General features: G+C 39.4%; 1 protein-coding gene across 1 annotated transcript in view; it reads right to left on the bottom strand.

Moving 5' to 3' along the window:
* CNTN1 (contactin 1) overlaps positions 1 to 24,055 on the bottom strand; it is a 207,829-nt gene that overhangs the window by 109,996 nt on the left and 73,778 nt on the right. Inside the window, exon 2 of the mRNA XM_060777601.2 lies at positions 20,902 to 20,954. The gene's annotated coding sequence lies outside the window, so the exon portion shown is untranslated. The remainder of the gene's footprint in view (positions 1 to 20,901; positions 20,955 to 24,055) is intronic.

The following is a 24,055-nucleotide window of genomic DNA, read 5'->3' as shown; positions in this document are numbered from 1 at the left end:
ACACCCTAAGAGATCCAACTATAAAAGTGTTGTCTTTCCATTTATTCAAAAGAGGGTCCAGAACCAGCTAAGCAAAAACCATCTAAGGGCTCTTCCACACAGGCCCAAAACCCATAATGAGTTTCGGATTAACCTGAGGCATCCAAACAACGCTTCAGGTTAATCCAGATTAATCCAGACTAAATCAGGATTTCCCCATTTATTCCGAATTAAATCAAACACCTGAAAACTGTGGGGATTGACTCTCAGGACCACCTTCCACAATCTCCAATCCTACCCTGGTTCTTTGGGCTCTAAGAGCCCAAAGGAGGAGGATGGCACCCCTTCCTGCCCCCCTCCCAATTTCTTCTATAAACTAAGTGGAGGGCCCGGGCTGCATACTCAGGCCCCTCTCCAAAGTTCCTGACAAAGCTCCTGAAGGGCATGTAGCTCCCCCCCCCCCCAGGAAAAACTGGAATTTGAGCCCTGTGAGCGGACTAAATCAGGAAAGTAATCAGAGTTTCTTTAGCAATTTGGGACTGTCTGGAGGGCCCTAGATTAGTGGCTTTCAACCTCTGATCCTCCAGTTGTTTTAGACTTCAACTCCCAGAAATCCCAGACAGCTTACCGGCTGCTGGGAATTACGGGAGCTGAAGTCCAAAACACCTGGAGGACCAAAGGTTGGAAACCACTGATGAAGATGGATCAGGTACATGACTAAAACAAATCTTATAGTCTATTCAAACGATTCTGAAACTTGACACACATATAAAAACTACATATTATAAAAGAAATAAAGAAGTGTAATGTAGGTCTGGAATACACTGAACATATCCTACAATCATTTCATCTATACTAAGATGAAGAGCACACCATACTGAGTCAACGATTAAAGCTGTAAGTATACTTCCTTAGGCCTGGATCTTGACAGCTGCATTTTTCAAGGGTCATACAGTGGCAGACAAGGGACTTCAGATAAAATCTGACAATTCTGAGCAAAATCTTTTCCTTCATGGCTAGTGCTTCTGTCACCACTACATAAACAGACACCGGTGACATTTTAGCCTTAGTCTATAACAACCCAAACTCACTCACATGCTGACTAATTACAAAACCGACTTGTTACAAACACTATGCCTACAATCAAGTTAAGTTGATCATTATGCAGGGAGAGGTGAGTAATAAAGTTATTATTATTATTATTATTATTATTATTATTATTATTATTCCAAAGAAACTAACCACATATAATTATAACTAGCTTTTTTCTGGAGGATGCCTGAGAATTTCATGTTTTAAAAATTATAAATACACACACAGAAGGAGATAGAGAGTGCAATCTCAAGATAGGTATCCCCCATACCATGTCCGTCCCAGCATATACTCGTCCTCTTGAGGCACTTCTTATTCCTAGCGGGTAACTAAGCCCCATAGCTTGTCCCTCCTGTACCTCCCACCATATAAATCACTCCAGTTTCCTATCCCCCTATGTCCGTTGTTTTTATCTGTGCATCTGGCCTAGCTCATCCTGATTTACTCCTTGTCCATAATTGTTATTTCACTTCATACCTGATGTTACATCCCACTGTGTTAATTCTTTTTTTATTGTTTTTATGTTATTGTTTTTTATTGTGGTATATTATTTTAATTTTGTTTTCATTTTAATTCTACTATTATTTTGCTGTATGTATTTCATTTGTTTATTGTATTTGTTGGGCTTGGCCTCATGTTAGTCACCTCGAGTCCCTGAAGTTATTTTGGACATGTCCCTCTTTTCTCTATGAGCAGAAGGTTTTTTTTAAAGAGATTATGGTATTATTCTATCTTAATGGTTACACATTCTTAGAGACTTGGCAGCAACAAGGAACTTTATTACAAGGCCTCATGGAATAACCCTGTACAAATAGTTAATAAAATTGCCTTACATTTACAGGTACTTTTGCGTGTTTGAGAAAATAAAATTTGACAGACTTAGAGGCACGATTTATTGGTAATCTATGAATATTTATAGAAAAAAAATATGTAAACTGTAATTTCAGTTCGAAGACTGTATTTTAACTTGCAGTAAATTAACATAGAACTTTTAATTTACAAGTATTTTAAGCAGGAATTAACTTCCTCTTAAAACATCCCTCACAATATCTGAATCTTATGCATGCCTACTCCAAAGTATATACCACTGAATTCAGTTGAACCTATTCCCTGTTAAAGATGCACAGGATGGCAAGTTTAAGCAAATGTTGGCATTCCAATCTATGCCTCAAATGCAGAATTCAGTATATTGATATTTCCATGCATTGAATCATAAAAACATCAAAGCTCCATTGTCAATTCTAGTAATCAATGTTTAGCTACACATATGTATAAAGCACAAAACCCTCTCACACTCTTTCCCCCCTGCCCTCTGATATAACCTTGCCAGACAGCTGCCGAGAACATTGCGAGTCATTGGGGGACATAGGCAACCCAGTGCCCCACATCACCTGGCTTCAGCTGAGGGCAATTCCATGGAGGGAAGCATGGAGCGTGCGTCTTCCCCCCAATGAATCTATGGCAACACCTCCTCTCCTCATCTTCTCTTTCTCCCTGCACTCTCCTTTTCATCTTCATTTCCCAGCCCTACACACACACTAACACAGAATTTCATGGATGCTTCATAGAATATCTGTCCCAATAGAATTCAAATACAAGTGTATGGGAAACATATCACTAGTGATATCACTGGTCCATCTAGATCACAATTATCTACACCCAACTTTCTGAGACTGATGGATACATTTGAAATTTTTAAAAACTAGTTACGAAATGCCTGCAATGGGGGCATTAAAAAGCCATTAGGGCAAGTGCAGGCAGTCACAGAGCACTGTTTTCTGTTTTTCCATCTCTCAGTCTCATGCACTCTGGCACTCATACTCTTTCTCTGCCACATATACACACCCTTTATCCATGCTTTCGACTTCCAACATACCTCTTTAACCTCTCACAGTACTGTCAGCTTTCCAGAGTGCCTGACAAAACTTATACAAGCACAGCTGTTCATTACTGCAGTCAACATTTGGCAGTCCTGAATATAAGCAAAATCCAGTATATCAAGTCATGCTGAAAGGAAATCTGAATGTTTATGTATACAATCTCTGTCAATTACTACTAATCTCAGATAAGGAGATAAAACATTGCAGTGTCCAAAATCATCCCCAGGAAGATGGATTTATTGAACAATTAAAAACACATGCAATAAATACGTCTTAATGTTCTTTATGTGATCTGAGGATGTTTACAACTACTACAAAAGAATGCTTAGTGAATGATAAATTTCTAATAGATAACCTATTTCAGCTTAGGAAGTAATGTCACCAGTGTTTCACTGACATGATTAGATTTAGGTCAGAATGGGTTTAAAGAATCTGCAGGTATTCCAAAACTCTCACCATTCTCCATTCCTTTCACCCTCCCCCCACAGGTGCCATTTCACAAGCAAGCATGATGAAATGTCAGGTGTAGCAATGCTACCTCCATCACATGGGGGAAGTGTTGCCTAACCAGGGCAGAAGTGTGCTGGCTCCATAAGAACCAGCACAACACAGAAGCCTTCCTGTGTTGATGCTGGTTGGGGGTGAGGCCTTTGCCAGAAGTTGAGGGACATTGTGTGATGGGCTGCATGCCCATCTGTCCCTCAACTGGAGCAGAAGTGTCTTAAGAGGTTAAATTTTCCTCATGTGATGAGGTCCCTGATCACTGCTCCTACTTTCAGAGACCAATAGGAATCAGTGCCAACAGTAGCTGGAGGGCCACTAGTTGCCTACTGTGGATTAAAGGGACCAAATAGTCTTCACCTTCCAATTTGGATGCAGAATACTTCCATATACCTGCAGTTTCATTTATCCACGTCTGACAAGATATGTCATGTCACAACATTTTTTAGGTTTTTTTATGTCCCTCTATGGTATTTGTGGACCACAAATCTGTTATTTCAATAGGGTTCATATGATTTGTGGTTTAATGTACCCACACAAAGTCTAGGAATGTATCCTTCCCCCCCACCCCAAACACAGATACAAGGAATCACACTAGTAAAGGTAAAGGTTTTCCCCTGACATTAAGTCCAGTCATGTCCAACTCTGGGGATTGATGCTCATCTCCATTTCTAAGCCAAAGAGCCAGTGCAGTCCATAGACACCTCCAAGGTAATGTGGCCAGCATGACTGTATGAAGTGCCACTACCTTCCCACCAGAGCAGTACCTATTGATCTACTCACATTTGCATGTTTTTGAACTGGCAGAAGCTGGGGCTAACACCAGGAACCGGTGACCTTTCGGACAGCAAGTTCGGCATCTCAGTGGTGTAACCCACTGCTTCTCAAATTTCCTTATCATTTCACAGGCTTCTTTACTGAGTACAAATTTGGAGCAGACAGTTCTCACAGTATAATCTAAACAAAATAAAGGCAACTCAAATTTGAGGTAACACTAGTTAGTAGTTACGCATACATCCAAATGACCTCATTGGTAGTTGCACATCATAATATTATACAATTATGTTCTCATTTTTTCACTGTTATATTAGAAATTCCCCTCTTCTTGAATAATTCTGCAAAACACTCAATCATCATATTATTCAAGGACAACACTGGAAAACGCTAGGAACAGAGGCAGTTGAGTATTGCTCTCTCTGTACTGGCTGGCACAAATACTTCAACAACAATCTAGTATTCAGAAGGCTGCCTTTTTGTATATTGTTTCTGCTTTTTCTGAGGCATTGTCATCTTTATATTTATAAACAGTCAAACAAGTTGACCTGTGTAGGAGCCAGCCAATAAGACAACCTCCTATTGCCTATAATCTTAGAATGGGAAGTTGTATTTTTTGAAGATATTTTCACGTATTATTTCACATTTTACAACATTGAGTATTGCAAAATATGCAACATCTGCCCTTCACAGAAATTGTGAGTCAAAAAACAGCGGCCATAGCAAGACAGATTTGGGCTGTTCTTCACCAACCCTTGGTTGTCTGTAACCACCTTTCTTGTCTCCTCAGAGAACATGGAGGAAAAGAGGAGAAGATAATAAGTGTGCCAACTGCCAGCATTGGTAGATGTAACCTGTGAAGAAGTAAGACCCCCCATCATTAAATAAAGTACTGACTTCGCTAATGCAATGGCTCTAAACCACAATCTAATGCAAGGATTTTGATGTGTGAAATCATGCACATCAGCAGTTATAATTCATGCTGGCTTTATTGAAAGTGCCAATCCAAAATTGAGTAGGATGCTACAGATGTAGCTGAGCTTCAGTAAAAACAAAAAACAAAAACCAATATGACTTCTTACCCAAGCCAAAAGCATCACTATTACTAACACTCAGTATTTCACTTAGGACCTTCTACACTGCCATATAATTCCAATTATCAAAGCAGACCTTCCACATTATCTACTTTGAACTGGATTAGATGAGTCTACATATAATCCAATTCAAAGCAGATAATCTGGATTTTATATGGCAGTGTAGTAGGGGTCTCAGAGAAGGCTTGTAAAATCGCTTAAAGGTTTCTTAATTATGGCTGTGTTCAGAGCCATAGCCAGAAAAAAAATTCAGGAGGGGTTGAAATTTTCGGGGGGGGGGGGATTTCACAGGGGGGGTGTGAAACCTGCCTCCTAGCTCATGCTGAAGCCAAGAGCACAGCAGGGGGCAGAGCAGCCTTCCATACCCTGCAGCTCCGCCTCTGTCAACTACCTCCACCAAGTCTGGCCTCCTTAATGAGAGGATTCAACACCCCCCCCCCCCAACTTGGTTGCTTTGCTACATTGGCTATTGCTGCAAGTAATGACAGTGTGAATAAATTGTCAATATTTGCTTGAGATAGTGCTTGCAGTTCTGGAGGGACTCTTGAAATTTTGCATCTCATAGACTTAGCATGGGGATTTGGTTAACCAGTTAAAATTCATGAGTAAACCAGGTTTTTTAAAAAAAATCTGAAACATTTCGGGGGGGGGGGTTGAACCCCTACCCCCCCCCCCTCGCTACAGGCTTGGCTGTGTTACTTCCACCACATCTATTCTTCATATTTTATTTTAATCAGTTTTAATCCTGTATTTTAGCCAGTTTTAACTGTTGCTAATTTCATCCAACTGTGTGCTAAATTAGTCAGCTGTTATTAATCTTATTAGCCTTGCATATTTTGTACAGAGTAACAAGGGTCTTTGGACGTTACATATGTACCAAAGGTTTGCCATTCAATCTTGCAGAATGTGATAACAGCACATCCTCTTGTTTCTGGAAGCCAAAAGTGGGAATACAGCTTCTATATCTAGACACAATATCTTGCTACTGATTAACCTAAGGTTTCAGACAATTAAAAAAACAATGAAGAGCAGATCATTCATGTCACATATATCTCTTGGGCCACTTCCAGACACCACTTAAATGCTGTCTGGAACCAAAGGTCTTAAAAATTAAAAGAACTTAACCAGCCATCATCCAGGTCCTGCTGGAGTCCTACTTGAGCATAGAAATGATGTGCAGGGAGACAGGGAGAGTAATTTTCCTCCTCTCCCTCCTGGCGTGTGATTTCTATGTGCCAGGAGAACTCCAGCAGGACCTTAATGGTGGCCAGGTAAGTTCTTTTAATTTTTAAGACCTTTGGTTCCAGACAGCATTTAAGTGGTGTCTGGAAGTGGCCCAAGAGATTAGGCCTGGGTAACAACGGAAAAATTTGTTTCTAAAATCGATTCGTTTTTTGGGGGTTTTTGCGTTTCATTATTTAAAATAATTACAAAATTTTCCTTTTAAAAAGTTCAATATTTACGAAATTTCGTAAATGTGAAAAAAATTACAAAACATTAACGAATCGATTTCCGAAACAATAACGAATCGATTCGTTAATGGCGGACGCGACCGCGAAATACGCTAAAAAACCTCCAAAAACTTCTGAAGCTTCCCTCTCCCTCTGTTGTTGACTGTTGGTGTGATATTATAATTTTTTTCACTAATTAAACAAAAAACAACCATAAAACTTGCCCCAGACATGCGGAAATAATAACGAAACGACCTCAAAACAATAACGAAATGAATACAATAACGAAATACGAAGCATTTACAAAACTATTTAAAAATTCGTTTTTTAAAAAAATTGCTCCAGAATGGTTCGTTATCGTTTTGTAATTGAAAAAATTAACGAATTATTAATGAATTACGAATTAACGAAACGAAACCACCCAGCCCTACAAGAGATATATGTGACATGAATGATCTGGGGAGAGGTTGGTTGGTGCCCTCTGGGTTTTTCAGGCTCATAGAGCCCGAAAAGCCCATGAAGGCTGTGTGAATTGGAACCAGGGAACATGTGATGTGGTCCCTAGGCCCAATCCACACAGGGCCCATAACCCATTATATCTGCACCTTTTATGAAGGCACAGGTCTAATGGGCTATCAGATTAATTCAGGACAAAGCAGGGTTTTTCTGCTTTGTCTCAAATTAATTTGATTTTACTGGCAACATCATTTGGACACCTCTGGTAAAACCACGGGAGCTCCTGAGTTATGGGCCCTGCCTGAATGAGCCCTTGGAGAACTTTAAATAGATAAAGTAGATAGAGTAGATAAGCAAATACACATTAACTTGTCATTTTGTAGCATCACATCACTAATTAAATGCATGGCATGGGCTAATTGCATTTTTCACCTACTGTTTAGCATTGTCTTGGAAGCATAATAGAATTTAAAATGCAAATCTATTTCATATTTTCTGTTGAAATTCATAGGAGGAAAACATACTAAGTGTACATACATAAAAATATTCCAAGTTTAAGAAGGCTGGGGTTTGAATATTTTTTTTAAAAAAAAATCCATTTTATTAAGGGTAGAAAGGGGAAACCAAGAGTAGGGGGCTCCAAAAAAATAAAGAAAAGTGAAAGGGTAGTTTCTTTTACATGTAAAGTGGGAGAACAATGATATAATAGGAAAGTAGAAAACATATAACGAAAAAAACAAGAAGATAGTGTAGAGATGTGTTTATTATAAAGTGTTATTTATAATGTGTTTAAACTGTATTTATAATGTTTATTATAAAGTGTTAACTATAATGTGTTTGAATCTGTATTTATGTATTACATTTATTGCCATGGCCTAACTGTGAGGGATAGGTTGCCATGGTAACACAGCCTCAGAGGAGGTGGGCGGAGCTTAAGGAGAAAAAGGTTTGAAAGTGGCAGTTAAGCTTCAGTCCGGTGGATGAGACCCGGAGAAGAGCAGAGCCAGTTAAGGGCTCTGGGAAATAGCAGAGTCAAGAAAGGACTCTGGGAAAAGTAGTTTAGTCCGGTGGATGAGACCCGGGGAAGAGGAGAGTCGGTTAGGGCTCTGTGGTTGTGAAGCTGTGAGAATTCAGCAGTTCTTAGAATTTGTGAATATTTCTTCAGCAAGAGAGCTGAAGGTGTTACCTTGTTAGATTGCTTAGGTTGAAGAATCTAACAGAGGGGGTTTTCAGGATTGCCAGTAAGGAAAGACTGGTGATCAGTGGTTTGTTCCGAGAATAGGGCAAACCGTGTGGATATTCACAATAGGGAACTCTGAAGTAGTATAAGCACTTCACTAAAGAAGGAGTTTGTAGAATTGTAACATCAGAAGCGTGAATGTATCTCAAACCAGCCATTTTGTAACATCAAGCCTTGTGCCAAGTTCAAATTCTCAAAACTGCAACAATTACGTTCTGTTAACAATAAAACTTGTTCTCTTTGTATTTCAAACCTGCCTCCTCCATTGCTTTTATGTTTGGTGCATTCAACACTGCCAAAGTCACCTCACAACACAACTAAAGATAAACAGAGACATAAACCAGCGTCTCTATACATATTGGTGGCAGCTTAATTGATATTTAAAAGAAGGTTCCTCACAGAATATTGGTGACATTAAAGAAGATTAATACTTCCTCACATAATTTTGGTGGCATCTAGTGGGATTAGCGCTTCTTCACAATAGGTAAAAAAGAAAAAGGAAAAAGGAAAAAAGGAAAAAAAACTTGCATCAAAAATTGAGGAAAATATTTAGAAAAAATAAAAAATAGACTCTTTTTTCGCTTTTTTTCTAAATATTTTTTCTTTTCTTTTCTTTTTTGGTGTTTGACCATGTTTGATAGTAAGAACATAAGTAATAAGTCCCCTTGGTGAGGGACGGAGAGAACGGGTTAGAAATAAATTGTTGTTGTTGTTGTTAGATGTTTTTATGCAGATCATATGCTCCTTTTGCTGAGACAAAACTGAGTTTGGTACAGAAGTTGTAATAATAGCAGAACAATGGCTTCAAACTACAAGAAAGGAGATTCCATCTGAACATTAGGAAGAATTTCCTGACTGTGAGAGCTCTTCAGCAGTGGAACTCTCTGCCCCTGAGTGTGGTGGAGGCTCCTTCTTTGGAAGCTTATAAACAGAGGCTGAATGGCCATCTGTTGGGGGTGCTTTGAATGCAATTTTCCTGCTTCTTGGCAGGGGGTTGGACTGGATGGCCCATGAGGTCTCTTCCAACTCTATGATTCTATTATTCTAAGTTACCAGAAGGGAACAGGGAGGAAAAAGAAAATAACTGTGTTCCATAGGAGGACAAGAAGATGAGACAATTCTCTTTTGAGCTCCTGGGATTCCCTGAAGTGAGTATAATCAAAGGTCAGGTGGCCTTCAGACACAAAACATTTGTAATGTAAATGAATTCCCTGTGAAAGAAAAACTGAGTACTTCGAATAACAGAATACATCAAATTGAAATGATTCCACTGAAATAACTGTAAAATCTGTTTTTATAGTGGGAATTACAGCAGAGGTAGAGGGAGTTTTCCCCACCATGGACTTTTAGTGGGGCTATACCAAAAGATTAGCTGGAAAAATAACTGGTAGCCTATGTTGGAGACATTTAGATGTTTGGACAGGATTTCACTTTTTGGGGCATTCAGGAATGAGGGTGAGTAATTGACAAGTGGTCCCCAAGTTCTTAAGTTGAATTTGTTCATAAGTTGGAACAAATACATTTTAAAAGTGCAACCCTAGCCATATATGTGTGTGTTTGTGTGTATAGGGGGGGGGGGAGGGAGAGAGGGTGTGTTTTGGGTAGCATAGGAAAGGATCAACACTCCTGTGATATTTTCTTTGCTGTCTGCGCCCTGTAGATTTCACTTCACTGTGATATCTGGATTTTGAAAAAAATGTCTTGTTGTGGAAACAAGGATTGGTGATAAAGCTTCATTTAAGATACCTTTTCCCCATGATTATTCTTTCAGGAGTGAATTTCTCTTCCTGGTGGTAGATTTCTCTCCCTGTTGTTTCACCCCTGTTTGTAACTATGAGTCATTTGAAAATTGGATGTTTGAAACTCGGGGACTGCCTGTACCACATTTTTTTAGATGCAGGGTCCATATCAAGGTAATGATCTGCAGTAATTGACCTTGAAGGCCACATGTGGACTGTAATTCATATTTTACTCAAAAATATTTTAAAATCAATGTGTTATAAGTCTTTTAGGTATTTTCATTTGTTGGAATTCTGATCCACTACAACTTAGGAACTTATGACACCTGCATTATATGGTCTGTGTAGACGTATATTATGCAATTTAGTTGCATTGAACTGCATTTTAAATGGCATTATAAGGCAGAGTTGATGGGGCCTCTGTTTTACTACCATAGAAATAAACCTAAAAAGTCTCCATGCAAACCCTTGGAACATTAACTGCTTTATATATAGTGTATTTAAGATTATAGGAGTGAAGGTTGACTGTTATGCATGCTGTTGCTATCTCTATTAGTAGGAAAGCTTTGGACAGAAGGTCTGTAATTCTCAGGCAGTAGGAAATGATCTGCCAAACACTTATCCTAGAGGCACTACAACTGTCAGCCGGCTCGGTAACATTTATATTTATCTGGTACTTTCCTTAGAATATTAGGTTGTATATTTTGAAACAATAGCACATCTGTTACTCTTGATAGACTGTGTCTAGTATATTACAAGGTACAGAAATACACCAAGTGGTAAGATACTGCTAACATGAGCCAGTTAACACAGATGTGGTTTGCAGAACTGTAGTGCATCTATAAAATACTGGCTACTCAGCAATCTCAGAGCATGGGGTAATCTCCAAATATCCCAACAGAGCAGAGGTTGGGGTATTTGGAGATTAAAGACACATCTTTCACATCACAAATCAGACATTTTCCAATGCTGCTCCATAAAATTTTTACCTTGTAAGCAACACAGCCAACACTCCCCAACAAGTTAATTTCCATGTGGTTGGAGGGGGAATGAGCAGGGATGTATTCAGTTATTTTTCTACAGCTAGACACACAGTGACAGGCACAGAGCTCTAGGAGTTCTCAGGATGTCCTTGTAACATATCTATCTATATGAAAATAGTTGGTCGCATTCCTTTTATCCCCTCACTATCTGGCAACATTGAAATGATGGTTTTAGAGGAATACACTGCTTCCAAAGGAGAATTTGGAGGAGAATTTGGTTACTGTGTGGTCAGAAGTAAATTCTGACGTCTGCAATCATAACAAAACTGAGTTGCAATGGCATAGGTTTGAGTTGTCCCACTATAATTCATAAACAGGATGTTAAACACATTTTTAACCAAGGAATCATTTGTATATGTGTGTGTGTGTGTTTGTGTGTGTGTGTGTGTGTGCGCATGCGCACACACACACACAATGTGTATTCAATTGTATGAAGCAACAACGAGCACTTATAGGGTTAAAATCCATTCATGCAAGCTAATAGGTCTAACCACTAAGGGGCTGAATGCAATGGAAGCAGAAAGATCAATGTGATGAATTTAGTGGGAAAGGAAGTGAGGTGTCAATAGTCCTGGCTATATTTATGAGTTAAGAATGGCAGTTGGCAAAAGTATCTGCCGGAAAGGGGATGAAGAAGAGATAAGTGGACTGTGAATGGTGGGGTGTCCCTAACAAGTCAATAAATTTAAAAAGGAATAATTAATAAGTGGTGGCTTATAATAATGCCTATTCTTATCAGACAGCTTGCAAATGATAATGGTAATGCAGTATGTCTGCAGCCGTGGAAATGGGGACAAAGGAGGAGGGATTCTCTAAGATTGCCTTATGGTAATAAAATGGGACTTCTTTGAAAATGATCTACTACTGACTGGCTTATAGATTATTATATGCCCAGTGCCTGGGTTTAATCATTAAAATCAAATTCTGTCTCTATGCTCATTGGAATCCCAGGTGGAATTATTAAATGACTTCAAAGTGTCAATTTAAGAATAAATTGTATGATCTATTCCTCATTTTCCTAGCTTAAGCAGGAAGGGATAAATGAAACAGACTACTGAAAATACCTAGTGACACTTGGAAGGCTGACATTTGCAGCCTGGTAACAATTATGTAAGCAATAATCAGATCACAGGACAAGGCCTGGAGAACAATACAGTATATATGGCATAGAGGAGTGTTACCCTAGTATCACACACATGGTTCTATCAAGCTATAGAGAAAAAACCAAAACACCTCTCCAGTACTTTTTTAAAGCTGGAATGAATCCTCTTTTCCTAGTCTTTAACTCCTGTTCATTTGTTTTTAACTGTAACAGCATTCCTGTTTCAAGTGTGGCATAGGTTACCTGCCTTGGATTCATACTATCATCTTTATGGCTATATCTGTGGACTGATTCTTGAGACTGTATTTGGAAGGATTTTGAAATCTTGGCTATTGTGGAAATAATTTTTTGAATATTGATTGCCCTTTTAGGATTTGCTTATTTTTATATATACTATTATCTTAATAAACTTTTACTTACTGGATTACCTGGACAAATTGTGGTTTGTGGTGAAAAGGTATTTCAGGGTTCTAGTGCAACAGAGTGCAAATTCTCAAATATATCACTCTCACATGAGAGGATGATTTTGAGTGTCAGGAGGCAGATGGATCCAGTCTGCATGTGATGGTGCCACCAATTGAGGAATCCTGTCCACAGGGAATGGGTGAGGGTGGGGGGAGTCTATGGATAAATAGCCATAAAGCAGGAAGAGCCTGGAGAGTTTAAAAAAAAAGCAGGCAGCACTACACTGACAATCAAACTCCCAACCATTTTTTCTGTTGGTGGAACAGATAATCCTGTTGACATTCTGGCTGACCTCTGGAATGAAGAAATGGCTAGGGCAGTGGACGTTTTTCTCATAGAGTGGAGCCAAGTGAGTCTCCCAGGTTTACTAGGCAGATGGCAGTGATTAAACAAATTGTATAAAGGTTAGAGTGGTGATGATGATGATGATGATGGCAAAAAGATTGGAGTGAGACCAAATGTACACATTTATTTATTTATTTATTTATTTATTTATCGTGTCAGGGGCAACCAGACAATTGTATTACATTTTTAACAAAACAAACAAACAAACAGACAAAACACAAAGTTTGCAAGCTTGGTAGTTGATTAAATGTCCTTTGACCAGTATCTGGCCACTTGGAGTGCCTCTGGTGTTGTCGCGAAAAAGTCCTCCCTTGTGTATGTAGCAGGGCTCAGGTTGCATTGCAGCAGGTGGTCAGTGGTTTGCTCTTCTCCACACTCGCATGTCACGGATTCCACTTTGTAGCCTCATTTCTTAAGATTGGCTCTGCATCTCGTGGTGCTAGAGCGCAGTCTGTTCAGTACCTTCCAAGTCGCCCAGTTTTCTGTGTGCCCGGGGGGAGTCTCTCATTTGGTATTAGCCATTGATTGAGGTTCTGGGTTTGAGCCTGCCACTTTTGGACTCTCACTTGCTGGGGTCTTCTAGCGAGTGTCTCTGTAGATCTTAGAAAACTATTTCTTGATTTAAATCATTGACGTGCTGGCTTATACCTAAACAGGTGATGAGCTAGAGATGTCACTGCCTTGGTCCTTTCACTACTGGCTGCTACTTCCCGGCAGATGTCAGGGTGGTGCAATACCGGCTAGACAATGTAATTTCTCTAGTGGTGTAGGGTGTAGACATCCCGTGATAATGCGGCATGTCTCATTAAGAGCCACATCCACTGTTTTATCGTGGTGAGATGTATTCCACACTGGGCATGCATACTCAGCAGCAGAGTAGCATAGCGCAAGGGCAGATGTCTTCACTGTGTCTGGTTGTGATCCCCAGTTGTGCCAGTCAGGTTTCGTATGATATTGTTTCTAGCACGCACATTTTGCTTGACATTCAGGCAGTGCTTCTTGTAGGGCAGGGCACGGTCCATAGTGACTCCCAGGTATTTGGGTGCGCTGCAATGCTCCAGTGGGATTCCTTCCCAGGTGATCCTCAGAGTTTGGGATGCTTTTCTGTTCTTAAGGTGAAAAACACATGTGTTTTAGATGGATTAAGGATCAGCTGGTTTTCCCTGTAGTAGGCGGTAAGGGCACCCAGAACTCCGGAGAGTTTCTGTTCTACCATCTCAAAGCTCCCTGCTTGAGCAGTAATGGCACGATCATCAGCATAGATGAAGCTCTCTGTCCCTTCTGGCAGTGGCTGGTCATTTGTGTAAATGTTGAACATGGATGGACCAAGCACGCTCACCTAAGGCAGGCCGTTCTTCTGTTTCTGCCATCTGCTTCTCTGGCCCTGGAACTTAACAAAAAAGTTCCTGTTTTGTAGCAGGTTTCCTATGAGGTGGGTGAGGTGGTAATCCTTAGTGATATTATACATTTTTCTCAGGAGAAGGTGGTGGTTTACAGTATCATAAGCTGCTGACAGGGTGGCAACCGGTGTTGGACGGGGTTACACTCCCCCTGAAACCACAGGTCTGCAGTTTGGGAGTCCTCTTGGATTCATCACTTACGCTTGAGGCTCAGGTGTCGGCGGTGTCCGAGAGGGCTTTTGCACAATTGAGACTCGTGCGCCAACTGCGACCATACCTGGCAAAGGCTGATCTGGCCGGGGTGATTCATGCCTAGGTCACCTCTAGATTGGACTACTGTAATGCGCTCTACGTGGGGCTGCCCTTGAAAATGGCTCGGAAATTCCAACTGGTCCAATGTGCAGCAGCCAGGATGTTAACTGGGGCTCCTTACAGAGAGAGGTCAACCCTCCTGTTCAAGGAGCTCCACTGGCTGCCTTTTATTTTCTGAGCCCAATTTAAGGTGCAGGTGCTTACCTACAAAGCCCTAAACGGTTTGGGACCATCCTACCTGCGTGACCACATCTCCATTTACGAACCCACGCGCTCACTTCGTTCATCCGGAGAGGCCCTGCTCATGATTCCACCTGCGTCGCAGGCGCACTTGGTGGGGACGCGAGACAGGGCCTTTTCTGTGGTGCCCCCTCGACTCTGGAACACCCTCCCAAAAGATCTTAGACAGGCAGTCTTTAGAAAGAACTTGAAGAGCTGGCTGTTCCGATGTGCCTTTCCAAAATAGGAATCTCCAATAACAAGTCCCAGAAGCACTTTATTAGAACTAAGATTGCTGCACTCTGCACACTGCACTTACCCTATAATCCTTACATATCACCTGTCACATCAGCACTTTTAATCTTGTACCCATTACCCTGGCCCGGCCCAGTTTTATAGTGTCTTGATGTATTGTTTATTGCTTGTTGTTTAATATTGCTTTAACTGTTTTTAATTTGCTTTGGGTGTTGTATTGTTATATTGTGTTTTGAGGCCTTGGCCTTTGTAAGCCCTTCGGGAGATGCTAGCAGGGTACAAATATAGTTAATAATAATAATAATAATAATAATGAAGACAGCACATAAAATGTACACATAAAAACCTATAACTTGGCACTGGTAGTGGTAGAGATGGAAATAATATTTTAAAATGGTATAAAAACATTTATTTTGAATTTTAAGAAACGGAGGAAGCAAATTATTGATTGATAAAAATCTTTGCAGTTCAGGGAATATTCTACACAAAATTGGCATGTCATTTTGCAGTTACAGCATATTGTTTCATCAGTAAATATTTCCTCAAAGTATTACATAAAATAATAATTAGTTCCCTTACAATATTCAGTTAAATGTTTCAATAAATATTTTGAAACTTTATATCCCCATTATTCCCAGAGGATATAATCTCAAATTTACAGTGTTTGTGGGAAATATTGTCATAAAGAATTTCTTCTTCTCCGTTGCACATCAATATTGTTGAAGGCACATTATGTTGCTAAATTAATAGATAGTTTGATATTTTTTTTACAAAAGATAAAATAAAGCCACCACATTCATGATCATAAGGAAACATTTGCATCCAATACCATTTCCAATTCCTTTGAACCCTTGTTTATTTTGCTTTCTAATTTACATCCAAATTCAGAAATACATAAACATATTAATACATTTGGAGGGAGAATATGGGTGTTTCTACAAATTAAAGTGTACAAATTATTGGAAAATTGATCTCTTTGAGAGAGTCAGGAGAAAATGAGGCACTAATTCAAGGATTCTCCTATAAATACTTAAATCTCTTCTCACTTAAGAGAAAATTGATTTCACTCATGCTGGAACCTATATGCATTGTACAGATGAATTTGTGTCAATTGTCCTGAGGTTTTCAAGCTCAAAGAGAATCCAATTAAATGGAAAACAAATGGCAATCTCTGGTAAAATGTAATTAGATTATAAAATGCTATCTTGTCCAACAACATCTATGCAATACTGACTCCTTTTACAAATTATACAGATAAATATAGATAGCTATTGAAAATTTGGATAAAACAGAAACTAGGTCCATGTATATGGAGATTTCATCAGAAATTACAGGATGTGCATACACAGTACACAACTTTCCTACAACTCTACTGAACTCTGCTAAACTGCAGTTTCCAAGGTACCCTGAGAAGAGAAGTATTAAGGATCAAATCAAAATATCCAAGAATCTATTGCTAGAGGAGTCTAACAGCAAATTATTAATACCTGACCAAACTACAGTTTGAGAGAATGGAACCATGACAGTTAAAGTGGATCAAACTGCTATTTTTGTGCAATGTGAGTACACCCATAGCAGGTGACACTAACTTATAAGCAATGAAGTAGGATAAAAACAGTTTTACTTAGCTTATACAAAATTTGAACAATCCCTATGTTGTTGTTGTTGAAAGAGTTCTATATTTTGGAACTTACTGGTATCCACCCTGAGTCCTTTTGGGGAGATACAGTGGAATATAAATAAAGTTGTTGTTGTTGTTGTTGTTGTTGTTGTTGTTTAGGTTTCCTGCATCAACTCCATGTTGTATATGGAGAAGGACGGTCTTAATTGACAGAGTATATGCTATATCTAGGAGATAATCTGATAGAGCATTCTATCCTATGTTTACCCTCAAGGAGGGCTTCTCCGTTTGGCCTTGCAGTAGTGGGCCAACTAGGGAGTAAATCATATTATGCATTCTTCTTGGGTCTCCAATGTTTCATCCACAGGAAGCTGGTGATCACCTACCTCTGGTTCTCCAGTACTAGGTTGTTCATTGTTTTTTCTCTCCTGGGTAATAATCTGGTCCCTTTATTTCCATGGTTGGTCAGCAAAGGCCTTTTTCTCAGTATCTTTGGCCTTCATATCACCTACCTGAGCCAATCAGAACTGAGCCTCTAAAGGAGACTTCAAATGCCTTCAGATATCTCTTTCAACCAGAGTCGCAGTAGCGCAATGGGCTAAACCCTTATGCTGGCTGGACTGCTTACTAAAGGTTGGGTTGCTGACTTGAAGATTGCCGGTTGAAATCTGTGAGATGGTCTGAGCTCCCGTCTGTCAACTCTAGCATGCGGGGACATGAGAGAAGCCTCCCAGCAGGATGGTAACACATTCAGGTGTCTCATGAGCAATGCCTCTATAGACAGCCAATTCTCTAACACCAGAAAGAACTTGCAGTATGTTCTCAAGTTGCTTCTGACACAATAAAAAAAAACCCTCCTTCAACCTACTTGCTCATTAGATTTCCTGTCTCCTGGAACTTGTTTTGATTTTAGATTGCCTAAAGTTGTTCCAAAGCCTTGCAATCCATCTTTACTGCCAATAAAATTTTATTCTCAACCAAACAGACCATGCTTCCCTTTTCCTAGGAAACCAGCACTTTGAATAAATTGCTTTATATCAGTCCAACCAATCTAGCGTCATCACTATCAATGCCACAGAATCCTTTATCACATTACATAATATAGATTTATATTACAGTCATATAATCAACTGAGTCTATTAGAAGAGCAGCAAAATGTTACTGCTTGAGCTTTGCTGGATCACAGACAACCATTCTACTCATGTAATTAAAAAATCAGAAATTATAATTTTAAGGCATGCCATTCTAATAATACTTTGTGATCTATTTACACAAGTCAGATAATTTACAGCATAACTGCTATTTTCACACATTATAAATTTATGGATTTAGCTGTACCCTTGTAAAAAATAAGAATAATGATGACATTCTCTCCTCCTTCTCTAGATTACATCCACCATTTTTTAGAAACTAATACGTTCATGAAATTCCTTGGAGAAGGACATCGTTATTTATTAATAAAGGAAATATAAGATATGTTGGATGAGTGGGCTTAGAAACAAAAAACCCTCCCCATAAAGAAATTGTAGTACAGTTTAACAGCAGCAGCCACAGTGACCAAATGAACAAAAATGCACAGACTATGTTAATTTGCCTTTCACTTCCTCTGGAGGCTTTTTCTTATAACAAAAATAACACTCTTGTATTATTGCCTAGCCCACATTTAACTAGTCTGCTTGCAAAAAGGTCATGGGGCACTTTGCTGAAGGCTTTACTGAAATCAAGACATGCAACATCTACAGCATTCCCTGCATCTGTAGTAGACCCCCACAAACTACAAACAATCCAAACAGCACCAGCTACATGGAACACAGTAACACACTCCTTCATTCTTTTTCTCTCTCTCTTTGCGTGCTCTCTCTCTCTCTCTCTCTTAGGCCCGTCGCAAACTAGGTTCCTGCTGGAGGAAAATTGCTAGCATGTCCCTGACGTCACGAGACTCCGCCTCTCTCCCCGCCCCTTTCTCCGCCCCTTTCTCTTTGCGAGCGTGGTTTTTCCTGTGCTAGGGCAGCATTGCCCGCATTTTCTCTCAGTTGGCAGAATTCAACTGAGAGAAAATGCGGGCAATGCTGCCCTAGCAAAGGAAAAACCACGCTCGCAAAGAGAAAGGGGCAGAGAAAGGGGCGGGGAGAGAGGCGCAGGCTCATGACGTCAGGGACTTGCTAGCAAGGTTTTCTCCAGCAGGAACCTAGTTTGCGACGGGCCTTACAAATCCACAGGCACATCTGCTTATAACAACCTACTGGTTTAGTTGAGTCACTGCACCATTTTAACTGTTACAGTGCCAGTGTATTATTTTTGTAATTAAAAATACACTGTTAATTTTCAATATCTCTGACAAGATACACATACTAAGAGATCTAGCCATATGCTCCAGAAGCAATATATCATCTATGGCCTTGAAAAGATCTTCTACATGAATCAGTAGGGAACTTATTCAATATGCCTTAGGCTGCCTTAGTTCTTTCTCTGAAGGTTTAAAAGATGTTATCATTGTTCTTTGTATTTTATATATCCAAATAAAGAGAGAGGAAAACATTAAGAAGTACTTTGTCTAATAGCCCATCTTAAAACATTTTCCATATGCAAGAAGACAAACATCAGGTGAGATATATTTCCTGAAATGATACAATTGGGCTGGATTCAAAATGAGGTATATGGATTCAACCAGCCTCTAAAAGAGAATTATTGATGTGGTGGGAATCAACAAGAAAAACAGAACCAAGGATTTTCATTATGTCCGAGACTTCATAAATATTAAATAAACACTCTCTTATCATGAAACCTGTAAGACTGAACATAATTTTCATTTAAAGCAGTCTCCTAAATGGACCCAAGGACATATTATAAAATATTTTCTAAAGAGCAAGGTTTGATGATCACAGATGAAGTACTGCTTAGTTTAGTGTTGCATCCAAAACAGACGGTTAAGTATCAAGAAATAATTGCAACTTGTTTTTCTTCTTCCTCAGGTTGACACGATGTGTGGCCATTGTACCTTGTCACATGTAGCCATAATGTAATTTTATTTCTGAGGGCCCTCCTACACTATGCTAAAACCTGAGAGGAAGCAGGTTAAAACAACCCACTTCCTCTCGGGTTCAAGTCCCCATCCCCAACCCAAACCCTTGGCTTTCCTGGTTAGATGGCATTCTGGGCCAAACAAAAGTTGACCTGGGATGCTATTCAGCTGTCCTCCAGCCTATTTCATCCCCAAATTTACAAGAGAAATCCTTCTCCCCCCCCCCCCCACCTCCTGACATGTCATTTTCTCATGTCAGGAGAACTGCAGAGAGGGGCCTGCACTGCTGGCAGGTCTCTGATAAGTTTTGGAGGCAAAATGGGGCTGGGGGAGGGGTACCATCCCACTTCTCCAGGTTTTTGGGAACCGTAAGAAGCAGGAATGCTGTGGGGACTGATCCCCAGGGCTGCAGAAGCAGTTCCAGGAGTCAGTCCCTACAAGGTCCCCACCTCTAAAGACCCAGACCTTAGCTTAAGTTCTGGATCTTTACAGGTATTTAAGTAATGTGGAGTAAACTGGGAAAACCCAGTTTACTCTGCATCAATTCACTTTTACCTGTGGTGACATTTGGATACATCAGGTAAAAAGCAAGACAGGTCCCGCATTTTGGGCCTGTCTGGAATGGCCCAGAGTTGGTAACACGTATTTCTATTTTGTATTCATTTGATTAGACTCATGAGGATCCATGCATGCTATTCTTTTTACAATCAAGGATTTTAAGAAGAAGGAGGTGATGATGATGATGATGATGAAATTACCATAATCTGCCTATCAACCAAACTGTACTAAGTACTTCATTAATCAGGATAAGGATGAGGATATTGAGGGGTTTACAGCATCATAAGGAATTAATACCTTTTCTGTAAATGAAAGAAGAGAAGATTTAAGAACATATCACAAGCCCAACTCACCAAATAATGCTGGAATGCTGAAACCTGACAGTGTTTTCACCTGTTGGAGTTGTCTGTCAACATAAAAAAAGAACAGAAGTCAGTATGTATCATTTCTGTAGTGCCTGATAATGCCACTGTCAAAATCTCAAATATTCTCTTTACTGTTCTCTTCCATGTCTTGATATGCAGGTGATCATTATGGCTGGAGACTCCCTTTATTCCAGCACTCACTTATATCTTATTGTCATGGGACTAAGCTTTACTTTGGATCATTTGCTTCCTAAGTTGAAATGAAGCACCCTCGTAATAGAATGAATACCTCTATCTTCCTTATCCTATTCTCTCTCAAACAGAAACACTAGCACCCAGTTTCTAAACACAAAGACAAACTGTTAGGTCGACATAAATGAAAGGATAGCGTACTGAATAAAAATTAATGGTGGCCTTGTGCACCCTTACACTGAGATGAGTGATTATTCGCTAATTGAGAAGATAGGGGAAACCTGCCATTATACCCTTGAGCTATATGGTCTGGAAAGAGACTAATGTAGATAGAAGCATGCTTTCCATTATCAAAATGGGAATCAATTGTCCAAAGTTCCTCAATTAGATCACTCTGAATGTACTCCTTAAGAGTCTATGATAAGAAAACAAGATTGCTAACCAATGTGGTTTTCTTAAGAAAAATAAGTCTCCTTTTCTTTAAAAGGTATGACAAATACAGTATATAAAATTGTGAACACAGACTAAATATATTTCTGAAATTATGGAGATATCATATTATAATTTATCATCTTTACTGTTTTCTCCCTTAAAAAACAAGAAGCCCAAAACACAACAAATGAAGCATCTGTAGACAGAAATACAGTATTATTTTTTGTAATTTTACCATGTAATAATTTTTTTTCCTGTACATATCATTTCAAATCTACAAATACCATGCAGACATGGATTTTACATAGATCTAACTAAAAAAACTCTTCATAAGTATGTACAGTCAGTCTTCCATATTCATGGATTTTATATCCACAGATTTGACCATCTATGGCTTGAAACTATTCCCTACTAACCCACCAAAGAAATTCCATAAAGCAAAGCTTGACTTCGTATTTTATATAAGGGGCACCATTATACAGTGCCATTGTGCATAATGGGACCTGAGCATTCGCAGAGTTTTGTATCCATGGGGAGGTTCCTGGATATCAAGTGTACAGTATAACATAAACAAGGTCAAATGGCAATCATTTGAGCCAATACCTCAGAAAATATGAAAGTAAGTGATGTAATGGTTCACAGTTATAACTGTTCTGTCAAGATTGTAATAAGTATACTTCATGACAAATAAAATTAAGCACGTGTAGAAAAACGGATATGAAATACATGACAACACGTATGAGAAAAATACAGAATATGGACTCACCAGAATAATCTCATTCCAAAGTTTTTTAGATTCTAGATAATGTTATGTTGATCTGAATGCATTATATGGTTGACATTACATTGCCTACAAATTAATACATCTATTCAAGGTTGATTAAAAGTATTTAAGAGAATTGTTAGATTTCTGGCATTTGAAACCAATCATGTTTCTCTTATATTGTCTTCAATCTTCACTAAAATTTAATTATAGTGGGCCCAAGGTAGAGTCACTTGAAACATCCGTTATGTCATCATCCTTGTTTGATAAGGTTTTTTTTTTACTGTTTTCTATAATTTTGTTATCATTCCTCAAATATTGGTTTGCCTAATCCATTTTTCCTAATATGTTGTGAGGCCAGGATTGATGTAGAGCTATTTCAAATTCTATTTTATAGAGAGGAAGGAACTGAGGACAGGGAAGAGTTAGTCACTGCAACCTGCTTATTTACCCAGCCAAAAAAACTATCAGAGAAGAATGTATGTTGATTTGTAATCATCCCGTTTTAATTTTGAATGCCCCCAGATGGATTGGTTTCATAAGATGTTTGAACAATTAGCAGCTAGACTGCAATTTGTTAAATTCTAATTTTTATTATTTTTATGAAATACTATGTAATTGTTGTACTGCCTTATGGGAATATCACCAATTTCACAGTGTGGCTCAAAAGTGTTTAATTGGCTGGTGAGCCCTTGCACTTGTGCTCCTGTTCTGGCAACTTCTATGGCTGTGGTGGTGCACTCCTCTCCCTTGGCTCTCAGGACAGCAATGGTGGGCCTGAGGGCTAATGGTGCCAGTCAAATCTCATAGTAGAGGTGGTTGCTCTGGAGGGGACCTACAGCATTACTGGTGGCCCAAAAACTAGATGAGAGGTTCACACTATTGCCAGAGAAGGAACCAGAAAAGGAATGTGAATACAGGGCCTTGCTAGTTGAAGAGGGAACAGTGGCAGTTTTGGGAAGCCTAACTTTTGCAACTAAGGATCTCATCACATGCAGCGTTACCAGCATTGTGATTCACCAACCTCTGTGGTGAATCAGGGTGGCATCAGGGCATCACTGGAACAATTCTGGCGTGGGAAAGCATTGCTGCATGATTGACGCTAGGAGAAGTCCTGTTGTTCCTTATGGAACATGGGGCTGCTCTCATGTTGCAGCGGCAGCCTCCTACCATGCTGTCACCCCATTTCACCAATGGATCCCCACTGGAAGTCACCCTACGTCATATGATGGGTGCTGTGGGACTCTTCTCCTCATACTTTTCCCCTTACTTCAATCAAGTTGAAATTACAAATATACTTTGTACTCAAATAACTCAGCAGGGGAGAGGAAAGACAAGGGTTGAGTCTTGCCCTTTCCCAGTGGGCTCAGTCAAGAGCAATTATTTATTTATTGATTTACTATATTTGTATACCGCCCCTCTCAGCCCGGAGGTAATCTGATGCAGCCTCTCCTAGCTTATGTGGTCTTCTTTATTAATACATTTTGTCATCTTGAACATACTCTGATGCTGCTTAGCCACATGTATTTCGCTTTTCATCTATGAAATATTGGAGAGTATGCTATGCTAGAGTAGACCTGGGTAACATGATAGATCAAATGTGAATCAAATAGGATCTTAAATTAACAAGGTCACTAGCCTTTCACTAGGCTTGTGTCTTTATAAATATCAAGTCCTTGTTGGTTCTAAGGTTTTGGTTCATTCAACCAGAAAAACATTTTGCATGCATTGCAGATGCCACAACAGGAGGCTATT

The sequence above is a fragment of the Anolis sagrei genome, chromosome 5 (genome assembly GCF_037176765.1).
Source record: "Anolis sagrei isolate rAnoSag1 chromosome 5, rAnoSag1.mat, whole genome shotgun sequence".
NCBI classification, from domain to species: domain Eukaryota; kingdom Metazoa; phylum Chordata; class Lepidosauria; order Squamata; family Dactyloidae; genus Anolis; species Anolis sagrei.
The sequence above is the reverse complement of the archived record's forward strand: the minus strand, read 5'-3'. Positions and strand labels throughout refer to the sequence as shown.